Source organism: Littorina saxatilis, unplaced genomic scaffold (assembly GCF_037325665.1).
Source record: "Littorina saxatilis isolate snail1 unplaced genomic scaffold, US_GU_Lsax_2.0 scaffold_178, whole genome shotgun sequence".
Lineage (NCBI taxonomy): Eukaryota > Metazoa > Mollusca > Gastropoda > Littorinimorpha > Littorinidae > Littorina > Littorina saxatilis.
Window position 1 is genome coordinate 73,938 of NW_027128515.1, and position 19,810 is coordinate 93,747.

At 41.1% G+C, this 19,810-nt stretch overlaps 1 long non-coding RNA gene across 1 annotated transcript; it reads left to right on the forward strand.

Annotated features, from left to right (window-relative positions):
- The first annotated feature begins 237 nt into the window (after window positions 1–237).
- On the forward strand, window positions 238–19,306 carry LOC138956878 (uncharacterized). Its single transcript, XR_011452853.1, has 3 exons — window positions 238–286; window positions 2,553–2,673; window positions 19,179–19,306. It is a non-coding gene; the product is annotated as an uncharacterized lncRNA (long non-coding RNA).
- Window positions 19,307–19,810: the final 504 nt, after the last annotated feature.

The following is a 19,810-nucleotide window of genomic DNA, read 5'->3' on the forward strand; positions in this document are numbered from 1 at the left end:
TATTATTGAAAATGTATAGTTTTACCTTTAAATTCCACTACAGCGCATTTCCAGCACCCATTGGTCAAACGCAAATCTAGCAGTCAGTCGTCACTTTGTAGAATTGGAAATTCACTTCTTGAAGTTTCTGAAAGCGTTGTTTTCTTGCAAACTATAGTCAGTTATAAGGAACAAAGGACACACAACTGATTATTTTTGTATCAGAGGACCCAAAAAAGTAAACTCGTTTCTCTTTCAGATTGCCAAGACGTGCCCTCTAGCTCTGTGAACAAATCTGCGACAGGAGGTATGTATGACTTTCACCTCCGTTCATCCATGGTATCGCGTGGTATCTTGTCTGGAAAGCCTCGAGTAATGTAATCATATTCATTCACGAGATACCACGCGATTGCATAGATAAATCAGAGGTAAAACATCAAAACAAAAAGAAAATTCAACAGAAACTATTTTGGGCAAGTTTTTCATCAATATTTCGTCAGCGACAGACTGACTTCTTCGGGATGGTAATACAAAGTCAGAGGTATAACGTCTATATCCAATGACTAAATAAAAAATATTTTTGCTTTGAAGTGTTTTTACAGTTAAATCATGAGGGCAAGTTCGTCGTTATAAGACTGATCATTTATTTTGTTTGTCGTCTGCAAAAGATCTGATTCTGGAGCTTGACATGAACGGAGTGTTTGTGTTTGCAATCAATCAATCAATCAATCAATCAATCAATGAGTCTTATATCGCGCATATTCCGTGGGTACAGTTCTAGGCGCTCTGCAGTGATGCCGTGTGAGATGAAATTTTATACGGCCAGTAGATTGCAGCCATGTCGGCGCATATTTACCTTTCACGGCCTTATTCCAAGTCACACGGGTATGGTAGACAATTATTAACTGTGCCTAAGCAATCATCTCTTCATTGACCCGGACAAAAAGACACACTTATACCTAGGGAGACAAACCTAGCTCCCCGCTCTTGTTAAGACATTCAGTCATTACTTGACTGAATGTAAAACAGGAAGTTACCAGCCAAAGTCAAGCGTGAAATGACTCCGTCAAGGTCATGCAGACAAAGAAGTTCGGGATTCAGGCCGCCCTCGCTGTACAGAATTCGGTGGAGGATTCACAGTCTTATCTCTGTAAATAGTCATACACTTGATCTTTGAAAAGTTCTTCCCGTGAAATTTGTTCGACTCACTTTCTATGCTCTGCATGGACATTTACTTTTAATAAGAACATCTATCAGTTCAGAAAATTAATGTCATAGAAAGATTCTCATTGTACACAATAAGCACACGGGTATGTATGTTTCTACATTTTGAGGGATGGTATATGTCCATATAAAAGCCTAGACAGATCTGAAGCAATAAACCAAAGTGTTAACTACAGGGTTAACTCATTTAAATAACAGCTCATCCTTTATTACCACTGGCACGAATGTTTCTTCGTGGTTGATTACGGACTATTTGTTTTGCAAATCGCCTTACCATGCGTGTGCCCTTTTTGCATTTATTCAAGTTTTGACTAAATGTTTTAACATAGACGGGGAATCGAGACGAGGGTTGTGGTGTATGTGTCTGTCTGTGGGTGTATGTGTGTGTGTGTGTGTGTGTGTGTCTGTGTCTGTGTGTCTGTGTGTGTGTGTGTGTGTGTGTGTGTGTGTGTGTGTGTGTGTACAGCGAATCAGAGAAAACTACTGGACCGATTTTCATAAAACTTTACATGAGATTTCCTGAGTATGATATCCCCAGAAAAAAAGTTCCGTTTTTTTGTGTTTTTTTATGACGTCATATCCGGCTTTTGAGGAAAGTTGAGGCAGCACTGTCACACCCTCATTTTTCGATCAAATTGATTACAATTTTGGTTGAGCAATCTTCCACGAAGCCCGGACTTTGGTATTGCATTTCAGCGTGGGGGACTAAAAATCAACTTATGAGTTTGCTCATTAAAGTTGTAATTAAAATCGATTTTTCGCAAACTAATTTGAATTTAATTGCATCGTATTCTTCATCACATTTTGAATCTAAAAATATTACATATGTCCTGTTTACTCTTAAAATGTTATCCAAATGAACGAAAATAGGTTTTATATATGAGAAATCGATCCAAACATGATTTGATCTGTTTCTGTATCATTTCCTGATTCCAAAAACATAAAGATATATTATGTTGTATTCAAAACAAGCTCAGAAAGTTAAAAAGAATACAGAAAAGTGCGCTTTCCTGCTTAGCGCTGTGTACGCTATCGCGCTATTCTGGCTGGTCAATTTCACTTCATTTTGCACGTGAAAAGTAAGCGATTTCCTTCTTGCGGGGATTGACGAAGCTGTATTGACTTGGTGAAAAAATGCAGTGCGTTCAGTTTCATTCTGTGAGTTCGACAGCTTGACTAAATGTAGTAATTTCGCCTTGCGCGACTTGTTTTTTTAAATTAATGTTAATACATTTACGACAGATCAAACTCTCTCAACCACTTTTAAAACGATTTAGAATATTTGCAAATGACAATCACCTGTCTGCCTGACATTGGAAGTCGTTGTTTATATGTTTGTAAATTTGCAGAGTGTCAAGACATGACAGTGGTTACTTCCAAATACGGCTCCTACGTCGCCACTTGTATGCTGGGCATTTACGTCTTGATCACGAACGTGTTGCTGATGAACCTTCTAATTGCCAAGTTCAAGTGAGTTACTGTTTGCTTATTCCAACCATCATAACTTCCATCACATGAACTGTAGGCAGGGGTTTGCAGTACATATTTGTAGTTTTGATGGGGTCGGCCCGCTATTGCGCGGGGCCGCTATTGCGCGGGGCCGCTATTGCGCGGGGCCGCTATTGCGCGAATCTTTAGGGTTAGGGTTAGGGTTAGATTCGCGCAATAGCCGCCCCGCGCAATAGCGGCCCAGCCCCGTTTTGATTGTCAGTCTACACCATACAATTTGAATTGTGTATTGTGTACGTGATTGTGTTGCATTTATTCAAAGTTTATTTGTTTTTAAATGTGTATTGTTACTGTTGTTAAGATTATTATATTTAAGATTGAGTTAAGGCGCTTACATTGTGTATTGTTGCTGTTATTAAGCCGATTATAATTATTTAAGATTGAAAGGCACTTAGAACTATTTTAGGATTTGCGCCCTATAAATACCATTATTATTATTATTATTATTATTATTATTATTATTATTATTATTATTATAATTATTTAGTTATTGAGACATCCCGGTGCGCTAAGGGATTTATAGAGCAAATCAAGAAAACTCATTATTGAACGAAGCGCATAGCGCTGAGTTCAATAATTATTTTTTGAGATTTGCTCTGTAAATCCCTTCGCACACTGGGATTGTTTCAATAACGATATTGTCAGTTAAACCAGCTTGCAAATGATATTTGGTACATTTTGGCACTGCGGGGGGGGGGGGGGGCAGTGCTGTATTCTGCTGAGTGAAGCGGTCGCCAGAGTTACTTCTCTGTCTTGCTTCATTTCCACCACACTTGAAAATAAATACGCACTTGTGTTTTATGCTTTAACATTTAATCAGTCGAGAAACATTTGAAACTAAAATTATCAAACAGTTCTTAAAATAAACAAGATCAGAAGCACATCGTACAAAACAAAACAAAAAGTTCGGAAAAGTTCGAAAACAATTGACGGAAGAGCCAGTCATGTCACGTGATCCTGGCGGTCATTTCTTGAAAAAGATGTTCACTGTGCCGATGGAACAATTCCAAAAGATAGGGCCTTCTCGCCGTGTGGTATCCTCCAGTCCATTCTCTAAAGAAAAGAACCGTTCAATGTCTTCAGTCGTCAAATTTAGCTCCTCTGTCGCAACGTGTGCGATGACTGTGGCTGTGCGGGAAGAAACATTCGACGAACTTGGAGTTGGGCGTCCATGTTGTTGCTTCGCTCCGGTTGCGCACCGAATCAACTGGCCATGCAGTGTGTGGTTCCATCCCCTGAGAGATCGTTGCTGCCATCTCAAGTTTCCTGTTGGTCGATGTCTTCTGATATGTTGCCAGTACAGTGAATTTACGCTCTTGTGGCCAGAAACAGCCATGATGTCCACGGGCGAAAGGTTGGCCCCAGCAAGTATGGTCGCACCAGTCGCTCGGATGCTGTGGTTCGTGTAGATCTGGGACAGATGGCAGAGCTTGCTCATTTTGGGCATACACTTCCGGAGAGCATTTGCACCCAGCAGTTTGTTGTCAAACCAACAAGGTTCATCCGGGGCAAAGGCGGCACTAGGGTACTGCCACAACCTCTGGCATTTGGGATTTAGCTTGCTGATATACGATTCGAAGCTGCTCACCGGACTGTTGCCGGTGCCTGTCGCCATCATGACAGCTGTGAGGCCCTCTTTGTCATCTGCACGGTGGTTCTTGGTGAGTTCATCTTTTTGTTTTGTCACTTCCTTCCTATGCTTGGCTCTTCTTTGACTGTAAATGTGTCTTTTGTCATGGATTCCAAATTCTCCATGCCGCGTCGGAAAAAAAATATAGTCCCACATCAAATTGGACTTTGTTTGCCAATCTACAGGGAGTGTGGGGATTGAAGTGCATCGATGAGTATAGCTTTTTGCGGCCAATCTCTGGTATTGGCGGGTGGAGATGGACCTCCCCCTTTCCTTCGGCTTTTAATTCTTGGATTGCAACTTTGAACATGTCATTGGAATGGGTGAAGGCGGGATCCTTGACAATGTCGTACATCTTTTTGTGCGGCGGGGCCTTCATATACCTGTTATAGTCTGGGGACTCGTGGCAGGATACTGCATATCATTGAACAAAGCACCAAAATTGGCATACATATACCTTTTTACATTCTCTATCGAATAAGAGGATGACACAACTGATCGGAAAAGGTCATGACCTTCAAACCTATACTCTTCATAAAAAGAAACGCATCAATTCTAAAAGTCTCTATACTGCCAGTTTCTGTCAGAATCAGGTTTGCAAAATAAGAAAAAGAAAGCCCTTTAGTATTCCTAATGGCATGAGAGGATGACAATTTGATTAAATCATCACGATTATACTCGTCATAAAAAATAAAGCATCATTTCCTAAAATCGCACACAAAATTAGCAAGTTAGTAAAAGTGCAAAACAGAGCAAGAACACATCCTTTTGGTATCCCCTGCGACAATTAAACACACAAAACCACGCAGTCTCAAGTTCACAGTGAAAGAAATACATCTTTCACCAAGTTGTAAACTCGGTTTCGGGGCGCGTGTTGTTCGTTTTACTCGCGAAAAGAGAAACGATGCCTACGCGACATCTTCTTAAACTTTCGCAAAACAGCAATGTTTGATGGATCCATATCTGCTTATCAGAGTAAACAATGTATCCTTTGGAAAGGTAACAAGGTCACTAAATCGCTTGACACGCATTTTGAGTGATCATGAGCTTGATATCACTTACCTCACTTTCCCGCAAACAACAATACAGAACTTCCGTCTATCTCGATGTTTATGAGGCCTGGATGTCACTTCTGTAGCATGAGCCGCCACAGGAGCACATGACTTCCTTCTGCCTTGTTCTGAGGTATAAAAGAAGGCCAGTATATATATGGCCAGCGGCTATGTCAACCATGCCAATGACAGACATTCGGCTCTCCTGCCAGGAAGCCAAACTGCTACTAGCCAAGCTAAAAAGAGAGGAAAGAGAGCAGACTCTGTCACAAACATGTGAAGAGAGAGGATGGATACACCTCCCCTACAATAGGAAAGGGCACCACCTCCCACTCCCCCCGAGACCCATGAGCCTGTTGCGTCGCTTGCGCACGGTCAGCAGCCGCATCTACTGGGACAAGGCAGTCTGTCAGTGTGGCAAGACTGGACACCTCACACACGTGTTTGAAGGTTGTGACACTCTCAAGGAAGAGATGGCTAGTCTCATCCGCTACAGAAGGGAGAATGCCCTCAGTCCGGGAGACTTTCTCCGCCCACACCCATCACTCGGAGAGATACCGATGATGGTCTTGGTCACCAATCTGTTCACCTCAACTGTTGCGAGCTGGTTCTAGTGTGCTTGCAGCAGATCCAGCACAGCACAGATCCACTTCTGGAATCTTAAGCTAAATGTGTCTCAAGACACACATTTTGTAGTCCTGGCATCCTGAAAGGCAGAGGCCCCAACCTACAGGTTTGCTTCCATACCAAAAACGCCTCCTGAGACACGGGAACGTGGGAGCAGAGGCAACAGCTCCGCTTGAACCTCAGAAACCAAATGTGCCTCCATACACACAGATCCCTTAGACGGCCGAGGCTGTGGCCTCTAAGGTTCTCTTGTACCAAACCGCCTCCTGACTCTGCATCAGATTGCTTGCGTTGGCATCTGCTTACATAGACCCACATTAAGTCACCACCGAGTGGTAGACACAGACGACATTTGGTAGCACTGACTGCCAGCTCCACGGTAATGCGTACCCCTAGCGCGGCTCTGGTTGGGTGGGAATGTTCTGAGCAAAACACTATGTGTTACTCCATACCCCCCGCCCTCCATGGAACTTCTTGACCCCAACATATTGGGTGGGGAGTTTGCCCAGTCGGTAGAGGCGCTGGCTTTAAAACCGGTTGTTACTATCAGCGTGGGTTCAACCCCCAAGTTCGGCGCGAGATGTGTGTCCCAGAGTCAACTTTGTGCAGACTCTCCTCGGTGTCCGAACACCCCCCGTGTGCACGCATGCGCACGATAAAGATCCTAGGGTCACAGCGAAAGCCTCAGGCCTTGGAAACACGAATACATGCATGCAAAAATATGAAGCCCGGGTGTCCGTTCGGCCAACAGCCAATAAAGTAACCATTTCAGCACTGACCCAAGACGACCCAACCCGGTCCCTAGCTCATTTCAGGTCTCCTCTAGCAGCCGGCAGCCAGCGGTCTACACCCTCCCCCCCCCCCCCCCCCCCTGCATTTTTATTTTTTATTTTCATACAAAGCCGGATTTTTTCCTTGTAACATGCCCCTAATGGCTTTGCCGTGAGGGCGTAAAACTTACATTTTCTCTTTCTGGACAGTGGTGTTTCCCTCGACGTTGAGTGAAATTACCTTGAAGATGTGGGTCGTTTACTTCTCTTGTCTCCTTTCCTTGTGTTGAACATCAGAACTTCGGAAACTGACGACACTGACTTCTGCTTGTTGCTGATCTCCGTCAAAGTCGAACCAGACACGTTTCCATGCATTATCATACCTGTGAGTGCACGCAGACTTTCGGGAACAACGTCTGCTGAGGCCTAAACAGTACCGTCAAAACAATAGTCTTTGGAAAGGATATCTTTACGGACAATCTGTGCGGCACGTGCAAGATGAAATGCGTCATCATCTAATGTTCTTGCAAAATTCAGCAAACTGCTGACGTCTGTATCGAAAATAAGGACAGTTTCTTTCCCTTGCCTTTGAGCTTGCAGATTTGGCACCATATGAAGAAGTCTTTCTTTGAGTCTTGTTGTATGAACCTTTTTGTTATATGAACAGTGCAGCTCACGAATCGAAACTGGCTGTCATACACTTTGCACAGTTCAGACATTTTGAACAGTGACATGGACTTGCTTTCTCTCTCTTCTTCAATGAAAGAAAGGAGTTGACTTAACAGGAGTTGACTTAACACTGTTAACTCATTTTGTTCGTGTGCGTCATTAATTCCCCGTTCTGCTAAGGCTTTTTTAGATTTATTGTACAAAGTCAACTTGCAAGATGAATGATATTTGGCGTCCAAGGCATGCATATCCCCCTCTGATAATTTTCCCAAGAGTGATTGGTCCTGCACAATCTCGGCATATTCACGAAGTGTTTGGTCGATGGTAAATGTACATGCGTTCACAAGTTTTTCAGAAGTACCATCTTTTCCGCATCGCGGTCACACACAGGTCCTATCGTCCTCCTTGTTTTGATGGGGCTGTGCAGTTCTTTCTGGTCATTATCTTCTTCTTTCAAGTATCTCTTCTCAGCACGAGCAACTTTCTGGTTATCAAATTTGTTCCTGCAGGTTCTGTGCCATACAGCTTTTTTCTCTTCAAAGGTTGTCTTCATATCATTACATTGTTCAAGGAGATCCTTGTTCAAAACAAACACAGACGAATCCCCAAGGGCTTCAAGTTTCAAAATATTGTCGACGACACGACCGTACCCAGTCTGCACGCCAGCTTTGGCAAATGTTGATTGTGTCGGATTTACTAATTTTTCTTCTGTTTCTGTTTGGCATATCGCACATAAAGACCAGTCGACCAGGGCACGGGCCTCCAACATTGATGGGTGTGAATTACCTTCATGAACCGCTTCTTCTGAAGACTCCTCTTGTGTTGGCAGTGGTCTGGGATCCAAGCTTTTTTCCTGGACAGATTCCGGGAGATTGTGAGGGTCCAGGGAAGTCTCTGCATCCAGGATGAGATAACCTAATGAAAACAAACAAGGGCAATAAATCAACTGCAAAACAATTTTGTTTGTGACTTAATCAAACACACACACACATACACACACTTACACACACACACACACACACACACCTAATACACAAGCGAGCAGGCATATCCCCCCCAAGTCACCCTTTCGCCTCATACCTTCGCGAACCGTGTCTTCAGAAGACGTTCCTTGTTTTGGCAGTGGTCTTGAATCCATGCTTTCTCTTGACTGAATGATGCAAGGGTCAGGAAACGTCTCTGTATCCAGAGTGATAAAACCGAATCAAATATAGACAAACAAGGAAATAAATCACATGAAAGACAATGCTGTATGCGACTTAACTACCCCCCCCCCCACACACACACACATAAAAACACACACATGCACACATACATTCTCTCTCTCTCTCTCTCTCTCTCTCTCTCTCTTTCTCTCTCTCTCTCTCCACACACCCACACAGGCACGCACACGGCACACACACATACGCACACACTAACACACACACCCACACAAACACAGACACGCACGCACACACACACACACACACACACACACACGTACCAACACGCATGGCCAGAATATTAGGTTACATTAGATATGTGACATGATCGTCTACGGCTCTGTGCAGCGAATGAGAGAACCCAGTAGTGACCGCACGCAAAACGCACGTGGATTGAATGAAGCATGCACTTCAAATGTCTGTGTTTTCTTATGATACATATATAATGTTAATAGATTGTCGTACCGATTTCTGTACATGCAATAACATCATCAAGATTCAAGAGTTAATTACCAATTACCTACATATGAGGGCCCCAAAGGGTTTAAAATCGTGATCGTGATTGGCGTTTTTTGACCTTTCTGTGACCGTGATTGCCGAAATTTCCATTTCTGTGATCGTGATGGGACTTTGCCCGTGATCAGTGATGACACAAAATTCAAGTCTCGTGATCGTGATCGTCATTTGTTTTCGTGATCGTGATGGGCATCATTGCAAAGCATTTTATTTTCAACGTACATTTTTCACAGCTGTATCACTCTATGATCCTCTATTCGTCAAGGTGTTTGTGATCGTGAAAACAAAAATCAAGGTAACTGTGATCGTGAAAGCTAAAATTTCCCTTCCCGTGATCGTGATGATACCCCCCCTTTGGGGCCCTCTACATATCAAAGATGTACAAAATTCAATTTGATTTCTGACTGTCAGGGCCACCAAAAAACGAAAGCAAGGTAAACACGAACAGATCTAAACAGCAAGGCGTTTTCAAGATTTTGTGTCAACAAATAGTGTTGAAACAGTGTTACGGACAATAGCCGCTGCTTTCACAGGAACTCTTATTTTCCCAGAACGATCGTAGACTGGAACCATCTACAGGACGATCAAGTTCTGGCAGGATCTATGGAGATCTTTAAATCTGATCTCCACCCAGTTTAGGACTTATTTATATGCGCACCTCCCTTCCGTCGATCAAATGACAGAAGTGGTTTTTCAACGTATTGACACAGATACAGATCTGGCATTCATTGCAATCACTTTCGCGCCCCCCTCACCCCCTCCCGTCTACCCTCCCCCCCCCCCCCCATTAAAAACATGTATACATGTAACTGAAAGCATCTTACCGTTTACTCGAAGGTCGTGGGTGCAAAATATATAGCAGGCTCCTTCCCCGTTCTGCAAACTCAAACGCCATGCTGTTGTTCTTCAAGCAGACGACAAGTATTCCGCGCAAAGCGATACGTCTAAAATCTGATTGGCTAATATTCCCAAGGTCGCGGATAACTCGTGTTGGAGTTATCTCCCGCACTGCGTTGTTTACCTTCGAAACGATTTTTATTTAATTAATTTTTTCACCCTTTCATACTTGCTGGATGACTTGTGTCATCCTCTTAATCGATTCTTTGTACTTTTATGTGCAATTGCTGAGAAAACTACAATTTGTTCAATGATTTGCAGTATTGTGGTGTATTCTTGCCACGAGTCCCCAGACTATATTGAGATTATGGCTTTTTGTCTCTTAGATTTATTGAAATTATGTCTTGTTTTATGTCTATTGAATTGTTTATTGCTTTTAAATAGCAATTTAAAAAAAAAAGAAAAAAAAAGATAACAACAATATTGAACTAAGCGCTTCGTTCAATAATGAATTTTCTGACAGTACGCTAAAAGATTTATAGAGCAATTCTCGAAAAATAATTATTGAAGTATAATATTGAAAAACATATTAAGAACAAAATCCCCCAAACGTTGTAGACACATTGCATTCACGTAAAAACAACGTCGAAACTTTATCAATCATCTTTCAAGGATCTTGCTTTGAACTATTCTGAGAAGAAGGTTATTTTCCGTGTTTTGACCCACACGAGACCCGGCTGTGACCTTCAGATTTATCAAGGATCAACCTGAAATTCTTCGTGAAGGATAATCATTCAACAAAAGCGTTGTTTGAAGTTTCAAGGTTCTAGCTTCAACACTCTCTAAACGAAATATTATTTTTTCGTTTTCTGAACCCCATGTGACCTAGCCATGACCTTGACATTTGGCAAGGGTCAACCAGACTTTTAACATGCATGGAGTTGAGTTAGGCCTCAATGTGTGTGAAGTTTCAAGATTTTAACTAAAAACAAGTCTGAAAAAATTATATCGTTTTCTTTTTTTTTTATCCCCGCGCAACCAATCCGTGACCTTGAAATTTGATATTGGCTACCGAGACTTCTACCATGTGCGAAGACTATTAAGAACCAATAGTTTGTAAAGTTTTAAGGTTCTAACTTCAAAATAGACAGACAACCTTGCGCCCCCTAATTGGCGTGGAGGCGCGTCCCCCGGGTGGTGGATGGGGGAGCCTTCTCTACTAACTTCTGAGAGAAGGTCGCATCACTCTCGATGCCGTGAACCTAATTAGGATCTTTTTCTTGTCTCTTCTCTATTTCTGCCTCCCCAAAGCCCTTTCACTTACCTCTTCTAACCCATAACATTCACCACCCTTTTTTTCCCCAAAATATGTGACCCTCCACCACGGAATGAGTCGCATGTCACCTTTGCATAATTTTCATATTTTTACATTTTTCTAAAGAGTTTTTTTATGCTCTATCCAGTGGTGAAAACCGTTTGAGTTATAAGCCTGTGACTAAGGTGATCCTCACATTGTTACCAGACACTCCCCGGACTTTTATTAAGCCTAGCGCAGAACCGCGCGAGGTGACATGCGACTCATTTCGTGGTGGAGTGTCACATATGGTAAATTCCGAGTTTGTCATGTGTGACCAGGGGATGAGTGGCTGACACCTTAATGCTCAGGGCGTATCTTGTGTAGTTTTGATGGCTTCAAGTAGAAAAGAAGTAAGTTTTGGCTAGGTTACACACTGGTCGCACTTATATAACACATGTTCACCTGTTTAAAAGAGAAGAGGCACCATGGTGCCACGCCTGTGATAATAGTTTTACTGTGATACATAGTTTTACTGTGATACATTTCCTGACTTTGTTTTTTGAAATTGGTTTAATTTAAATTTGTGTAATGTTAAACTTGTGGGGTCCTGATTTGGCCTATATGGTCCGCTGGACCCAAAAAGCAACAGATATCAATCAATCATAGACAGACAAAATAAATAGTTACTGTTTTTTTACCCCTACTATTTAGCCAAGAAAGTGTGTGAAGTTTCAAGGTTCTAGCTGCATTACACGTTGAATTGGGCCCTGTCACAACATTGGGAATGTATTGCAGGCAAGCTTGTGTCATCATTATTTTCCTTCAACAAATCAAGATCGACTTGCGTAGTCGCCCTTTTGCTATTCTTATTTTAAATTTATCTTAGAAGTTCATTTTAATTACGCGTTTAATTTACAACATGAAACTAAGACAACGAATAATTATTTTCTCGCACAAACACGATGAGACACCGACATTTTATGTCTAACGTAACATTATGTCGAACACATATTGATGACGACATACCCTTCAACTATTAACAGGGCGTTCGTGGTTCATGGTTTCTTTACACATTTTGAATACAGGATGTGTCTAGTGGTTTCTCGGATGTAGTATAGCATTGTACATGTACATTTTGTTTTTAAGCAAAAAAACGCGTTTGAATGTCGAATGACGACAACTTTAGTTTTTTTTTTAAACATATTATTCAAACTTTTTGCAGACTTTGATGTAGAACCTGCAAGGCAGCAGCATGTTATACCGTCAATTCAAGGGATTTTGAAAGCAAGGTTCAATAAATATACGATATACAAAACCCTGATGCCAGCATGATGACATATCAAAACTCAGTTATGCAGAAAAAAACAAAAATGTGCTAAGATTTCGATTTGTCGTTTGTTTTCGGCTGTTAAAGCATCTTTCAAGCGTTCAATCAAATTAAATGCAAGCCAATTGTGTGTCTGGTTGTTTTTCTGTGGCATGTCAAAATGGCTTTTTTTGGCGGTTGTTTTGACTTTTAACAAAGATTACTTCGAAACCTTTCAAGACAAACAAACAAAATCATCACCATTATAATATTCGCATATTCATGCACACACATACCAATTTTCAGCAACCGATCATTTTTGAAAACATTTTTATCCAGACAAAAAGACCGCCTTCTGTTCGGTGAGCACCTTTTGGCACTTAGTCATATGTTTTTACCAGAACTGCGCACGATTACGGCAGCGCAACGAATTCAGCTCGGGCAGCGCTGGTTTGATCGGTGACCCAAGTCGGTTTGCATGCCACTCGCTGAACCCCGCATTGACTGATTCACGAAAGCCAGTCTAGCACACGACAGTTCGAACAGCCTTGAACAGCACTGAGCACCTGCAAGCAGATTCAGCTATCAATCGAAGCAATACATTTAAAGCCAAAGCAAATAACCAAAAGAGAAAACCTAACGTTTGATTTGACTTCTCAGTGACTCTTCTGATTATGTTTTTTGCGTTGAAATGGATCTAAGCGGGTTCCAAGCTGCGACAACTTGTCCAAAGTTATGCACATTGACTCGCTTAGGCCTTCGACATTCGATGTCAGTTTCTGAGTGGATTTTAACAACTGCAGGTGACTGAGTTGTGTTTTGATTTCTCTCTCTCTCTCTCTCTCTCTCTCTCTCTCTCTCTCTCTCTCTCTCTCTCTCTCTCTCTCTCTCTCTCTCTCTCTCTCTCTCTCTTTCTCTCTCTCTCTCTCTCTCTCTCTCTCTCTCTCTCTTTCTCTCTCTCTCTCTCTCTCTCTCTCTTTCTCTCTCTCTCTCTCTCTCTCTCTCTCTCTCTCTCTCTCTCTCTCTCTCTCTCTCTCTCTCTCTCTCTTTCTCTCTCTCTCGGTTCGGTGTAGATGGCTGTCTGTCGTGTAAAATTTAGGGAGTAAGTATCGTCCCTTGATCCCAATCGCGATACTCGTTGAACATGCACTGATTTGACCAGCTGCTTCGGCCAGCGAATTACCTCGAATCCGCTTTTTACACCCATGCAGATGTGCGTATCGTTTGTAGTATTCTTTATTTCCTCAATATTGGCGTCCTGATATCGACTTTGACACCGCAAAATATTTCAGTCGTATGTTGAAACAAAGTAGTCCATCTGTAAACTCTGAATATGCAAATGACCTCTTAATGATTCCAGTTAAGCACAATAACCATTGATTATGCTCGGATAACCATGGATTACACAGCGTATTCACCTCCTCAGGTCGCAGAGACAAAGAGGCAATTCATGGGATAGGTTCAGGTATTACCTCGCCAGAGGCTCGGGAATCCCTGAAAATCGACCCTCGGGGAAATATGCAAGCTATTCGGAACTCGGAGTGTGTAACCTATATTTATATTGATGTTATTGTGAACTTTTTTCAGCAACAATTTTATTTCTTTTTTGAGATCATTAAACTATGATTGAACAACCACCATTACGTCTAGTCAAAAACAAAATAAAAAAATCTGTTTGGTTTTTATGAGTTGTAAAAAGGTGAATACACTTTTGTGTAGTGAGGCAAGCTTTCTCCTCATGCGCCTTGTCCACGTATTTTAGACACACCTCTCTCGAAAATTGTCCTCATAGTGTCACGTTGAAATAGTGACTTACGAAAACGGAGAGTAATTAATCTCTCACAACCCATACAAACCCAACATAGTTATTTCCGAACATCGTCTATAGTGGGGCTCGTACGTTGCAAAATCAATCATTTCGTGTGACAAACACCAAATTTGGCATACATGTATAGTTTTATGTGCTTAACAATACCTGATACAGAGCCATCGCGAAAAATTAAAAAATCGGTAGTTTTTATAACAAAATTCAAAATGGCCGCCAGTAAAAACGGTTGGGTTTGTTAGGCATATTTCATTTCATGTGACAAACACCAAATTTGGTATAAATGTATGGTTTTATGTGTTTAACAAAACCTGACACAGAGCAACCGAGAAAAATTAAAAAATCAGTTGTTTAAAAAAAATATAAAAATGGCCGTCAGTGAAAAAGGTATTTAGGCGTATTTGATGCTACAAGTCATTCTCTCGCAATAGAAACTAACAGAAACAATTGTTAAAACATAACAATACATGTATACATGATCAATGGTGTAGCGATTGGTTGGACGGGGTGGGTGGCAGGCTTGAAGAATCGTTGGCTTTCCTAACCTGTGCCAACAAAAAACCGGAGGTTTCTACATCAACTTCAAAGCTGATTATTAGGGTTTAACGTCCTCTTGGACCAACTGGTCTATATTGGGACAGGTATTGGTAATACGCAGAATATATGGTGTGATACTTTGATTCGAACAAGCCCGCTGTGGCTGTCTTCTTCGACACACCAGCATTGGGTTTGTCTCGTCAAAGTATCGAAAATACGATCATGATAATCAGAGACGAGAGATGATGCATGCGTGTCCTCGTGTTTTCCAAGCCCTGAGACTTTTGCTGTGAACTTGGGATCTGTTTCGTGCGCATGTGTGCACACGGGGGTATTCGGACACCGAAGAGAGTCTGCACAACGTTGACTTCAAAGCTAACACCAAGTCAAACTTGAAAGGGTATCATAACAGAAAGCACTACATTTCAGCAATGACTTGGTGGATTGCTTTTAAACTTTCATCATCATATATGTTACAGTAAATTCATCAAACCAGTCAATTTGTAAATTCACTCCGTAAATTTACCAATTTACTGAAAAATTCAGGAAAATAATTTACAAATTTACTGAGTTTGACACCCAGGAAATTTACAAATTTACTGAAAATTTCAGTAAATTTACAAATTTACTGGTTTGATGAATTTACTGTAACATATACAAGACGTACTTTGGGTCAACTTTTGTATCGTTATAACAATAGAACATTTATTTACATATACATGTAATGCATTCTTTCAGAACATGTTTTTAAAAGGTTCACAATTCATATGCTTGTCGGCTTACATTAAATCAATTGTTTTTCTTCGCACGCATACACTCATACAGACAAAGGATTGCTATACATTCTGCCACAGTGTCATTTCATTATGACTATAAGTGTAAATTTGCTAGTCCTGTAAACCTGATTAACGTCTTTTGGATGATTGCTGTCCTACAGCGATGCCCCTTCATGCGTGATACTGAGAGGCACTGAGCGATAACTGCTGTGGATAGAAAAAAGTCTGAACGTTGCTTTCGTTCTCATGCGTTTACAGGACATGCACATTTCCGCCAGTGGCCATACACAAAGTAAACTGTGGCAGTACTTGAAACAATCATAATATATGCGAAATCAAACATCTTTTTGATGTAAGTCAAAAAACATGTGACGGTTTTTAAAACAATTTTTGGAAGATTCAAAACAGTACACGAACTACGTCTCATATTTAGACACACATTCCTGAAAGTTTTGAAGCAATCAACTTGGTCATTGCTAAAATACATGGCTTTTAGTAGGGTATCCCTCACAATTGACAATACAAAAACTCTCACTTATTAATGAGATAAACACATACATCAGTAGGAATAATGGCATAACACTAAAAAGTATTCATCCTGTTCTGGATAGATAGTCAAGTTGTCTTTCTCTTCGTATGCAACAGTTACCCAGTTGTGCCTCATGAATTGTCTTGACTTTTTGTTGTTGTCACATCCCCTTTGTCACGCCAAGGGTACCCTTATTTGGGCGGCGGTCATGTGACCCCTGTAACTAAACCTTCTTTTATCTGAAAAATGTGCCATTAATGGCATAGAAAGTTTGAATAAAATGACACGGGAATGAATGTTTGAGTTGGGGTACGAACATGGGTGCAATAATATTTTTACACAGTTTAATTGCTGATTTTCACAGGCATGCAAGCACAGCTGCAGAGAGCAGAGAACAGTCCTTCTTTGCAGCATTTGCAGCGTTTTGTTGTGCAGCACTTCCACACTTCATGAGTTCTCGGCACATGCTGGATACCTCTTGAAAGCTCGTCCAAAATAACTCCCACTTTCCAGCCTTGGACTGCCAGCCCCACAATTGGTGTTGGGTTGTTTGCTTGATTGTATATTTACTGATAAAGTCTAATTGGTAGATGGCTCTTCTCAAACTCATGTCCTGCAGCAGCATGTTACTTGTAAGGGTATTTTGGTCAATTTGGCAGCGCTTTTGACAGAAGATGTACCTTCTAGCACTGTTCACACCCAGGAAGTTTGGTTTTGTCCTGCAGAAGTACAACAAAAAGCTCTTGTACTGACCTGTCAGTAGTACTTAGCTCTCAAAGAAGAGCAGACAACCCGAGAAAAGATTGTGTGATGTCTACTAATGCATGCCATACTTGTCAAGCCTGCAATACCACTGAAGAACAACACAGTATCACAGTCTGTAAAACTGTGAAACATGGGCAGGCAGGGTGACTTCTCTGGGCCAATGGCTTTGGCAATGTGAGAAAAAAAATGGCTGAATCCTTTTCCATAGCGATGCACACTTCATAAGCAGAAAAACGGATATCAGCTGGGATGAGAAGCAGACTGTCTTAGATTTCTGGCCTCCTCTATGTCCATGGTGTAGGAAATTCACCTGGGGTACCCTTCACACAAAAGCTGAAAAGTGGCAATTTTATTTGAATAATGTTTACTATCTGAGAGAGTTAGCCAAAGCCTTCACACAAAAGATAAAATGCAAGAATTGTATTTTAATTATTTGTATTATTCTTACTATTTAAGGTCAATACAAAAAACTGTTTCCAGTGACCAAACTGATTCCAAAATCTTGCTGGCCGCTACATTCATTAGAATTCTAACAGTCGCTTAATACAGAATGTTGACCCTTGTGAGGGTATGGTAAACCCACCAAATTCACAGAGGTAGCTTACGCATATGTGTGCATACATGTTCCAGTTAATTATTTAAAAAAAGATGCTAACTGTTAAGCTACTCTGGAGGTATTAGGTACCAAACTTGATAGTTATGGTGAAATCAGCTCGTTTGTGTGGCACCAGCAGAATTGCTCATAATGTATTCACGCAGCACTCTTGTTCTCAGGAACCGGCATGTGGTGAAACCCTCAGTTGTATATCCTGTTAAAATAAAATGCACATCAATGCACGGTCAACCTAAAATAACAAACCAAAATTGTAACAGTGTTCAGACGACTCGGAGAGAGGTACCACTTTTTTTTAAACCACTCATTTCTCATTTCATTAGCACATATTGCATACTTTTGTCTTTTAGCTATCATCTTTGAAAGTTTGATCACAAGACCGTAGAGACCTGGGGAATGTTTTTTTTTCCCAAGCTGGCCCTCCTACTAGTTAGTACATGTGGCCTACTCACTCTACGTCACTACCCCTCCCCCTTCAGTCTTTTAGAGACTTATGGAAGTCCTTCATGAAAGGCAGGACTAATCATCATGCCTTGAACAATCTCTTTCTCCTTGCCTTTTATTCAAAGTTCTTTTAACTTTTCCAAAATCATGTGGGTGGCGAGAATGGTTTCCTTTCATTCAATCAACAGATAAATCTAGATCTATCACAATCCAGTTACAGCAAGAATTGAAAATGTGCTGCATTTCAGCGCTTCAGCCGATCAAAAACAGACCCGAGGGGACAAATAAAGATTATAATGACGTGAAATTGGTGAATGAAAGCGTAATCTTGAAAACTTAGAGGGCCCCAAAGGGTTTAAAATCGTGATCGTGATTGGCGTTTTTTGACCTTTCTGTGACCGTGATTGCCGAAATTTCCATTTCTGTGATCGTGATGGGACTTTGCCCGTGATCCGTGATGACAAAAACAATCAAGTCTTGTGATCGTGATCGTCATTTGTTTTCATCATTGACTGCGGTGATCATTGACAAAAATCAAGGTAACTGTGATCGTGAAAGCTAAAATTTCCCTTCCCGTGATCGTGATGATACCCCCCCCCCCCTTTGGGGCCCTCAACTTACCTTCACAAACGTTGTTTTCGCTCACATCAAAACACGCATTGCTACGGAGGCCGACATCTTGAATGTTCATGCTGCGGATATATACTTTTCTAAAAAATATAAAACTAAATGACAGAACACAAAATTACCCATGAAAATATTTATTTAATGTATATATTATCAGCAGACAACTTCTGGTGCACGGTTAACAATTGAATTTTACATTTGCTGAGTTGGAAATATTTACTGCTGATGGCTTTTGGTATGGAAATCGTCTGCTGTAGGTGCAGCCTTTTATTCATTATCATAAACACAAAAATCAATTTCTGAAGTGGCTCTGTATCTGAAATCATTAAAAAAAATATCATAAGGAACAATATCACCAAGTATGATGTTTGTCACAAGATGTGATTAATTGTTGATTGATTCTGCAACATACGAGCCTCACTACTATTGATATTTCTTCTGCAGTGCAACATTCCAAACTGTTTACGAAGAAGCCAGGCTTCACCAGGTTTGGCAACGATGGCAATTGGTCTTGGAGATCCGCTCCAGCACTCCGCCTCCCTTCAGCTCTATTAGCACTGCACTGCTGATTTGTGTCCCCTGCTTGGCTGTCTTGGAGTGCTGCGCGGAAGATTGCATGAACAACCTATCAGTCAACACAGGTAGCTGTTCAGTTTAATTACCTTGCTTGTTGCTATATGTACCTTAACATTATATTTGTTATATTAGTGCTTATACATAAACACATTGAAGAAAATGGAGAAGTGTTTTATTATTGTTTAGTTTTTACAGTGGGGTAAACAAAAAAAGCTTTGCAATAGATATATTGAATTCCTTTTGTAACTGACAATGTGTTTAAATCAAAAAGCAAATAGACAGCCAAAGTTCCAACATTCCGACTGAAAGAACACAAAAGGTAAGTTATTGGAAAGTTAATTTTGTGACGAAACAAAACGTTACAGTAACTAATCTTCGAACCCCTTAGTCGTTTAAGTAGACAGACAGACAAACACTTATAATACAGAAAATAAACCATCACGTTGATTCGTAGATGACACAGCCATTTGTCGAGGATAGCGTAGGCACCCGGTCTGCTC